This window comes from Mastomys coucha, unplaced genomic scaffold (assembly GCF_008632895.1).
Source record: "Mastomys coucha isolate ucsf_1 unplaced genomic scaffold, UCSF_Mcou_1 pScaffold1, whole genome shotgun sequence".
In the NCBI taxonomy this organism is placed as follows: domain Eukaryota; kingdom Metazoa; phylum Chordata; class Mammalia; order Rodentia; family Muridae; genus Mastomys; species Mastomys coucha.
In genome coordinates this window covers 13,412,442-13,423,546 of record NW_022196891.1, presented here as the reverse complement: position 1 = coordinate 13,423,546, position 11,105 = coordinate 13,412,442, and positions in this window count along the sequence as shown.

Sequence of the window (11,105 nt, the reverse complement as noted above, 5' to 3'; positions counted from 1 at the left end):
GAGAGGGAGAGGGAGAGGGAGAGGGAGAGGGGGAGGAAGAAGAAGAGGGAGGAGAGGGAGAGGGAGAAGTGCTAGAGGTAGTGGTAGTGATAGTAGTAGTAGTAGTAGTAGTAGTAGTAGTAGTAGTAGCAGTAGTAGTAGTGGTGGTGGTAGTAGTAGTGGTAGTAGTAGTAGTGGTAGTAGTGGTAGTACTTGTAGTATTAAGTTGTTAATACCAGGTCTCTGTATTACAGAATCATATCTGAGAAGCACAAAGTTTCTGAACTTCTCAGAAAGTACCACTGGCACAACCTAAGTAAAGGAGTTTATATCAGTCACTAGAACATTTATTGTGGAGATTAAAATTGAAAATAACTATTAAATCTTCTCAGTTAGTGTTTCAAAATATGTAAGGTGATTGATAGGGATACAACAGAAAACCTGTATATGTCTATATTCTAGCTTAAACACCATATTCTAATAAAAACACATATCCATACTTATTGTCTTATATATACACCTTGGAACATCACATTTACACACACACTCACACACACACACACACACACACACACACACACACATACATACACCCCATATACACTTTCAAACTTTGAAAACTTTAGGTTTCTTGCTTATGTTATTGTGTTCTGTATAAAGATTATCCTTGTGTTATTCAAGTGCTGGTTTCTCTGCCCTCATATTTTGTTTCAATCTGGACATGGCATTGTAATGCTTATATCAAGAATCTCCTATCTCAAGTGTTTGTTATTGTGAAAACACATTTACACTCTGCCTTGTCAATAAAAGCTGATTAGCCAATGGCTAAGCCAAAGAAATAGCATGATGGAGCTTTTGTCCTCCCATTCCAAGAACTGTAATGAGCTCCAGAGCTAAAATGCCCTTCCACATTACTGAAAGCCCCAGGTAAGCTAATTGTTGTACATCTGCCCCCAAAGACCAACAGATTAGCTGTCACTGGGAATTCTGCTTGTGCAATGGACCCAGATTTGAATAATGGTCTTCCTGGTAAGGTTCATAAAATGTTTCCATGCCCCCAAGAATCAAAGATCCCTTTCTGTGAGGAACATTAAGATTATGCCTGTTTCTATTTTTCTTGTGTCAGCAATTTGGCTGATACCACCCACTGCTTCATGACTCACTGTGAAACTGTTCACAGCACAAGGTATTACTAGGTACATTTTAATAATTGTGTGTGGCAAGGGGCGGTGTACCATAACATGTGTGTGGAGATTAGAATATCTAAAATTCTGTTGTTTCATCACGGGCCATTTAGCTTGAAAAGTTATGTTTTTTTTTTCCTGCTTAACCATTTCATTAGGGCTGGTAAGATAAGGCATCTAAAAGATGGGGAAAATCACCAATAGCATAAGGACATATTAAACATAATTAAAATGAGTGTGTATGGGGAGGGGGGTTCCAGGAAATTATACAACTGCTATATTAAAAACCATTTTAGATTTAGATTTTTCTATAAACCTAATTTATTTAGGTGTCTTAAACACATCGAACTCCCTTCTAGCCCACCAACCAGAAGTGAGAGGAGAAAGAAGGCTAATCGGAAAAGGGTGTTATGGACCTGTTTAGTAGTAGTTCTTTAGGGTGATTTCCACTCCTTGTTATCAGGATACCAGTAGTCCAGTACAATAGCAAACACCAAACATGAAGCAATAACAAATGCTCAGTCTAGCAGAAACCATAAGATTCTATGAACTCTGCATGCGTCAGCAGAAGAGGCAAGAATCAGCTGGAATACCACAAGAAGTTCTTTGGTGCATTTCTCTCTTTGGAGTGAAGACCAGCAGAGACTAATAAAGACCAACAAAGACCATTAAAGACCAGAAAAGAAGTAATACCAGAGAACTGATACAAGTGTCAAAAGGCAAGTGTGTCCTTTCATTGTCTGGGGGATTCTACTTATATTCCTTCCAAATATCACATACTCTCTCTATAGCATTTGTTTCAGCAAAACATTCTCTCATAAGACAGCTTTCAGAAAATATCATGTTTCCTCTCATAAGACAGTCCTCTTACAAGACAGCTTCCAGGAAAAAAATCATGTTGCACAACTGAGTTTCAAAAAAAAAAAAAAAAAAAAAAAAGAAAAGAAAAGAAAAGAAAAAAGAAAAGAAATAGAAAAAAGAAACAAAAACAAATACAAAAACAAAACACAAAGCAAAACAAACAAAAATCCCAAGAAATTTCCACTTCAAAGCATAGATCCAACTCTACAAACTTTTCTCTTATTATAAGTGAGACTAACTTATATCACATGTTCAGTGAACTTAAATCTAAATGGCTTGTAGTAGTCAGGAGTTTTTGAAACAGTTTAGAGCTCAGTGGCAAAACAAAAGCTTCAGAATGTAGCCATGTTCTTAATGTACAGAGACTGCGTTGTCATATCTTCTGAAAGTGTCCTTCATCTTGGTTTCTGTGCCTTGGTTTCATCAGAGAAAGAATAATACTTCTGTTGATGACCATGATGCTATAAAGTGAAAGTATGATTGTCTGGAGTCTTACTTTTTTCTATTTGGTTGTTGTGCTAGAAGCACATTCCAAGAAGAATGGGTTTATTCGAGCTCACAATTCAAGGATGCAGTCCATCATTTTAGGAGAACTCACAGCAGCAGGAGCTGTGCTCATCCGAGAGCAATGGCTGAATATCTGCATGTTACTTCTCAGTCCTACTTCAAATGTATATATGGTCCAAGATTCCTTTCATGGAACTGTGACACCAATCGTAGGCAGGTCTTCCCATTTCAATTAATGCAATAATGATAATTTCCCAGAGGCATGCCAAGTTAGTCAACACCAAAGTAATTCATACTCTTATGATGTAGATAATTAATATTAACCTAGAATTCCTGTAGTGGAGCACTGTCCTGATGTCAACTTGACTGGGTTGTGGAAGATGAAGATAGTACATAAAGTATCATTTCCCAGTTTGCCAATGTGGGTATACTGGGAGCTGGAATCTATTAAAGTCTAGGAAAAGATCTGCTCTTGCTGTATGGAAGCCATCATTTCCTTAAAGTAAAATAGAACAGAACCAACAATAGCATCAAATGGAAGAAAAGAAATTGTACATCCTGTTCAACTAAGACACACACTTTCTGCCCTCAGATGTTTCTGGGACTGTGGAATTCATAGTGCTGCCTACCATATTTGTTGTCAGACTATGGGAATTAAATTGAATTACTCCAACATCATTCCCCATTCTTTAGTTTACAGACAGAATGTTACAGTTTAGTTTACAGACAACACTTAGCCTCTATTGTTGTAGGACAATGGACCATGCAAGGAAACTTGATATGGTAGAACAGGTCTGACACCCTGGTACCCAAGTACTGACCTGAGACAGTAGGCACTTTCCTGCTCTCTATTAGATTTCTGGCCCAGAACACGTGTCCAAACTCTCCATGTTGGTCACGTAACCCAGAACAGAGTTGTTAATGCTTATTGGATATTTTTTTTAGTCAATCAGCTTCCATTCTTGGATATTCCTCCCTGCAAAGGATATCTAATATCCAGTCCAACCTAAGGAGTTAGTATGTACCCATTTTCCATGATGAACAATCAATAAATACTTTGGAACCAAGAACTGTCTCTGCCATCAAAACCACTGTGTGGAATATTGAGAATGCTTTTGACTACTGAGCAGGTCCCCTAGTATCCCACAGAAGGCCTTTTTGCTCTTCCAGAGAGCTAAGGATTTTCTCCGATGAGCTCACAGAGCTCATCATTAGCCTGTAGTGTGCCAACTCTATTCCCAAACTCCCTGTGATCTAGTGGGCCCTGGATGTCCAGGAGGTTGGGAGTCATTGACCCTGGGGTCCTCATTGAAGGCCTAGGGACCCCCTAAACTCAGTTCTGACTCCTCTATGTGACACCTCAGTGGTGACTGGATGCCCAGGAGTCAGAGAACCAACCAAAGTTATGGCCTCTCACATCCCAGGCTGCATTTTCCTACCCCGGTGATTGGTTTCTAGGTCCCTCTACTAACAGCAGTGCAAGGGTAAAAGCAGTCTAGTGTCTCTGTGGTCTGCCTGCCAAAGCGCAGCATCCCACATCTCAGCGGTGGGCTGAAATGCAGACCCACATATTGTCATCAGTCATATGAACCTATAAACCTATGCCCACAGGAAATATTCATATGTATACACACACATATATGGAGTAAAATGCTAAATCTTAGAGGACCATAGACTTTAGGGTATAAATGTTGTGTTTCCTTTTTTTAATTCTTTGAGACAATAGTCTCCTTTCTAGGGGACAATATAGATAGAAAATGACACACATTTACACATATGTGTATGTACACGTATTTATGTGTACTGTACAAATGTACACACATAATATTCAAGAGGTTGTTCATCTGTGTAGATATACATTAATAATTGAAGGTGTTGGAAGTAAGGCCTTTGAAAAGTAGTTAGTCTGACATGGAAGCCCTCATCACTATGATCAATGTCTTTGTAAGTGCAGACATAATAGAGGTAATTGAGATAATTGCTCTGTCTTCCAGAAAAGTGATGGCCAAGAAAGACTGTTCTGTGAACCATGTAGGAATCCTTGCCAGGAGTGGAAAATGGAGACACTGTGACCATAGATTCTTTTCCTTTCAGAACTCTTGGGTATAAATTCTGTGTGTTGTCAGACTGCAACGTCTCCTTCAACACTGGGGTACCTGAGTGCTTCTAGCACACTCAGGGGAGATAGAAGTTAACTTGAGGTTCTCTGAGCCAGTCAGAAAGCAAGGTTCCAGTCAGGTGGCTGGAAACACCAAAGTATCACAGCTCTCTGAAGTTAAATCCATGTAGGACAGATACCAAGTGTCTCCTGCTAGAGTTGAAGTGCCTATGATAGTGTCAGCAGACGCAGCATAGCTAGACCCACTAAGCAAGTGGCAGGGAGTAGCTGTGCGCAGGGCATGCAAATCTAGCCTGCTTGGGCAAATCCAAGGTCCAGCATGCATGCTTTGTGAGAGAAGACTCTTTTCCAAAGAGTTACAGATCAGTAAAACAGCCACCCTCAGATGATGATTAGCTGTTAAGTCAATTGGCCACTTTATTTAATAGGGATAGGGACCTTATATACATTTTGGGAGTAGGGTGGGATCCAGCAGTGGGTAGGGTAGGGTGGCTTCCCATTGGCTCAGTCTAAGATGGCAAGAATGTTCTGTTTGCATGGAGGACTTTAGTTGGTGTCCCTATGTGACTGATTGGGGAGGCCCTATCAATGGGGGTGTCATGGTTATATATTCTGGAATAGGTAGAGCTTCTCAGGGAGCTTGTTCCATGCCTACCATTCTCAATTCTGAGATTCCCTGAGGTTTTGAACTTGGTTCAATCTTAACCAGTTCTTCTGTTTGGTAGCATGGTCCACTTGCCCCACAATGTATGTATACTTGTATGAATGTGTGTGTGTGTGTGTGTGTGTGTGTGTGTGTGCTTGATACATGTGATACACAATGTATATCACATGTCATGAATGTCATACATATAAAAGTATAGTGGCTGAAGAAGGACCCTGAATAGCTAGCTCGTTCTATAATTTCTTCCCCATCCTCTTTAAATAGGTTCTATTCCTGAGCCTGAAGCTAGGTTGTCATCCAATAAGCCCATGACATCTTTCAGTCTCTGACCTCTATATTAATGGGTGATAGCTGTACCTGACTTTTCATGTGGGTGCTTCTGTGCTGTGAATTTGAGCTCAGATCTTCATACATGTAGATGAGAAGCTCTTTGACACTAAGTCATCTTCCCTACTTCAGGAAGCAAATGTTTGTAAATCTCTCAGTCAGTGGTATTTCCAACGTCAACCTGAACTAGACGAGATCACAGAGTAGGCTAGGTGCTCACTCCCAAGTACCCAGATGTACATGTCATCTTTCCCTGTGTTCCAATCTGAATCATTCACTATGAATAATTAGTTTTTCAGGGTCCTATGTATCCCCAAGGAATAAATATCTCTATTCCTACTATGTAATTAGATTATAAAGTTTTTTCAATAGGAAAACTCTGTACCAGGCAAAGCTGTTCATACAAATGCTTTATCAAACATGACCACAATCTTTAAACTATTTGTCTTGAATTTTGAAATAAGACAATTGTCTTCTTTCCAGAGCCCAATAACTATAGTAAATAAGAACATAAAAATTATAGGAAGAATAAGGAAAACTCCTTTAAGCTTCTCTGGCAAGATGAAGTTGTAAAATTTTGTCTTCAGGAGTTAAGCCACTATAGGATAACAAGTACTATGAACTGATATATGAGAGGTTTTATTTGTCTTTTGGTACTTTTGTCTGAGGACAGACATAATTAGCAGTATTGGAATAAGTCACACAGGCAAGAATAAATATCAAATAAATTAGCCTGTGTGGGCCCAAAAGGTGTCTTTGAGGCTGAGAACACCTATCTCCGAGCATGACTACTAAATGACTAGAGGGATGTCAATCAGTAAGAATATTGATAAGGTTACTTAGGAATAGGACTTAGAAAACTTATTAATGACATGGGCAGATAGAGAGCCAAATGTGTGTCCAGGGCTCCAAAGAGATTTAAATCTCTAGGACAGAGACAGATAGCATCATGGAGTTTCTGAAAAGAGGAATGAGAACGCATGAAGCAGAAATGGAAGGAGCTTCAAGGCACATGCTTGAATTGAGGTTTTTTAATTCTAAGACTGAAAGTGAGAAAGATGTTCATATCCTTGAACCCAAACACAATGTCTCAGTACCTACCTACAAGAGCTACCGCAAATAGTGGTCTGAACAACAGCAAGCTTCTAACATCACATTCTATTTACACAAACCAGAAACCCACATGGTGGAAGAAAAGAACTCACCCCAGTAAACTGTGCTCTGACTCCTCCAAGTTTATTGTGGCATGTGCATACACACACACACAGAGAGAGAGAGAGAGAGAGAGAGAGAGAGAGAGAGAGAGAGAGAGAGAGAGAGAGAGAGAGAGATACAAAAAAGAAAAAGCAGAATTGACCCATAAACTGTATACAGGCATATAAACTTCATACTGATAATTCAGTTGTGTAGAACTTGAGGTGAGAAAGTGATAAAAATATTTCAATATCTGGCTGATATTATTCTATATCAATTGACATAGGATGAAAGAAAAGAAATCTCCTCAATAGATTAGTTTTATTATTTCCATCAACCCAGCGACTGATTCAGAATGGTGCCTGGAACACTGACTACAGATTCTGTGCTCAGAAGAACACAATTCATCTGTAATCTAGTTTCAACGATCATAGGAAGTCAGGACCAGATTTTTTCCAAGATATATTTTGTATTTAAAGAAAGTTGCTGGAGAGATGGCTTAGTGGTTAAGAGCACTGACTGCTCTTCCGAAGGTCCTGAGTTCAAATTCCAGCAAACACATGGTGGCTCACAACCACCTGTAATGAGATCTGATGCTCTCTTCCGGCGTGTCTGAAGACAGCTACAGTGTACTCACATAAATCAATCAATCAATCAATCAATCAATCAATCAATCAATCTTTAAAAAAAAAAGAAAGCTGTAATGGCATCAAAGTAATAGGATTAAAGAAAAAATTGTTCAATCACTAGAGGGTAACAAGAAGCAGTAGGTAAAAGCAGCAGCTGTACTTCCGTGGGAGTAGGGGCTAATCAGTGTTTGTGTTAATACCACGTCTATAGAAATGTAGACCATCCACATCATAGCATAGCTGCATGAATTACTATTACTATTTTTTTACTAAATTATTATTAATAGGAACAATGACGGCTATAGAACATTTTAATGTTGTCCATGTGACATTCTTGAGAATAAAATTAATACTATCAAACTCACCACTTTATATTTTAATGTAAAATTTGATGATCAAGCAAAGTTAAACTGTGCATTTTAAATTCCTTTTACAAAAATGCCATTTGGAAGATAGACCACAACGTCAAACAGATTTTTCTCAGATATTTGAAGAAAATTAACTTAGTGAAGAACAGGATGAAGTTTGGAAAAGGAATATGTTGAAACAGCCAGGATGTGTTCATGGTGCTATTTTTTATTCTTGATTGAAATAGCCTCACCTATCAGAATTAAGATACCCAAAATTTATCAATTGAATAATTTTATTTCTTCTTTATTCTTATTTGCATAACCATGTTCCTAGAAGGCCCTGAAAGAAGTCAAAGTCATGCATCCAGGAAGCAAGGGGGCTTTGCTCATTACTGATATCTTTATTAATGGATGCACTTTATGCTCTTTGTTGACAAGTTTATATCAGCTCAGACTTCCAAAAATAAGTGTATAAGTTGTTTTCTACACCACAATCAGCATACTGATGAAGGATAGAAGGGCGAGGAGACACACTTGGTTAGACAAACTAGAAAGTGCAACTCTGGATGCGTGGAGGAGGATCCAACAGTAAAGTGATTGCTGCGCTGGTATGAAGACCTGAGTCTGATCCTCAGAACACATGAGAAAAAATGAAGGGGCCTTTCATCTGTAGGTAATTCCCACATTGCAGGTCTAGGCAGGAGAAAACTGGGATTTTTTTAGCTAACCATACCAGAGTAATCTACGAACTCCAGGCCAATTGGCTGCTATCTCAATACAAAAACAAAACAATAAAAAACTAACTAACTAACTAACTAAAAAGATGTATGGTTCATTCCTGATGGGTGATATCCGAGGATGATAATGCCTGTCCTTCATATGACTGTGCATACACAGTTTTATACATATACACATACATGCACACACACACACACACACACACACACACACACACACACACACTGTTCATGATCAGGATTCTACTTAGATCTAGAATATCCAGGTCTCACTACCTTTATACCATTTTGTTTAAGACCTGAAGAGCAGATAGCCTTAGAATGAAGGTTAGAACAAAGCCTTGAGCAGGAACATGTCCATTAATTGTTGAGGCAGTTATGAACCAAGGAACCCTTGTTTACCACTATTTCCCTTTAACTGTCAAGAATCTGTGATACAAAATGTGTTCTGAGAGTAGATTTTCAACTTTTTTTAGGTTTATATGGTTGTGGAAGACTTTGAAGAGGTAAGTTAGTAGAATAAATGGCACTTCTATCTATTTGGCCACTCTGACATGAATTCACCCAGTTTTCCTACATATCATGTATATTTCATCTGCTGACTTTAGAAGGCTGCCTAATAAGTTGACATGTACCTCAGTGCTAAGGAATCTCATCATCTGAAGGCTATTTTATCCTCAGGCCAAGTTACTGATCCTCACTCTCTTCTCAAGTGTTTATAGGATAGCAAGAAAAAGGAGACAAGAAAACTGAGTTTCATACAGCTTCCAATTGCCTGATCTGTTCAAGGGATGCCTAACTTCTGCAGGTAAGCAGAATCAAATCCCATAGCTAACAGTGATTCTTCTTACTGGATGGTATTTGGGATTGAGATTTCTAAGTTCATATTTATCTGATCTTGAGCTCTTAATATATCTGCACATGAATCCTTTTAGATGATAGGTTGTAACATAGCAGAGTCCAGAAGGATGAAAGACAGAGGCCCTCTATGATGTTGAGAGTACTGATAAGTGGTGCTTTCAGACATGAAACTCTTGCTGCTCCTTCTGAAATAGTGTGCAGAGAAATATTTCTGACTCTGGACAATGTCACTCCTTCATTGTCCACAGTCCATTCTAACACTATAATATACTTATTTTTATTTTGATTTGAGAAAGAGTCTTCTGTATCCCAGGCTTTCTTCAAAGGTATGATACAGCTAAGCATAACCTTGATCCTTAGGCAAAAATTTAATGTACTCCTGGTTTTCCACTGTGACTGGGAATAAAAAACAAGGATTTGTGGATGCCAGATAGATCCTCCACTAACTGAGTCATATGCCAACCCCAGCATGTTGCTTTTGTTTGATGCCTTGCTCACTACCACACTGAAGTCCATGGTTATAGGACTTTGTGTAGCTCCTTCATTGTAAAACTACCCCTGAGCAGAAACCATGATGTATTTGATATAGTGCTAGTGGAACTCAAGGACATGGAAGCCTTACATAATAGTGTTGAGAATCTCTAGTCTACATGGTAATCCATCTTAGTTCCAGGTAAGGACTAAATGCCACTGAAATAATATCATGACTGTATGGCCATTTGGCATCTTAAAAATTGGCAATTTATTGTGATGTTGATGTTGAATCTTAGGTATTCCTAAGAAGACCCTTGGTGATTGGTATTTTTTACTGTAGGACTCATGGCAAAGGCCACCCCCATAGTATAAGGATAGACATTCAGTTTTCAATCCCTTGGTACCATTTGTATCTAGTTTAAGTCTACTCAAAATTAATGATTTGCTTTTGATATTCCCTAATCATCTTTCATCTCCTTTGACCTCTCAATCTATGTTCTTCTTTCTTCCTTTCTTTACCTCTTTCTACCTCTGTTCACTTTTTTTCCTCTCCTTCTCCTGGGTAGATTGATTAGAGTTTATTCATATATAATTTTCATTAACCAATATTTTTTCATTGATATGTATTAATATTTTTCTGTTAATTTCTAGCATTTCTTTTTGTTTTCCCAGGAACAGGTTTTAATATGTTTTCTCTTCTTTTGTTTCATTTAATAATTTAGATTCTTGATTTTAATTCTTTCTATATTCTAGTGTTACAAATCTCCCCCAACCATACACTCAGTGTTATACATATTCCGCTAAGCACTGCTCTAGATGCATGCATTATGTTTCATTTTCACTTAGTTACTTTAGAAAGTTACTTAAATTTCTTGTGAAGTTCTTTCAGTGATGGATCTTTTTAAATGGGCCTTTTCATCCGGAAACCGGCCCAACTTGAGATCCATCCCATGTAAAGACACCAAACCCTGACACTATTACTGACGCCATGTTGTTCTTGCAGACAGGAACCTACCCTGCCTGTCCTCCAAGGGACTCAACAGACAGCTGACTGAGACAGACAGATGCAGATACTTATACCCAAGCATTACACTGAGGTCAGGGATCCTATGTAGGAGTTAGGGGAAGGGATAAAGGAGCTGAAGCGGATTGCAACTCCATAGGAAGAACAACAGTGTCAACCAACCCAGACCCCTTAGCTGGGGTCTGTCTAAGCTGA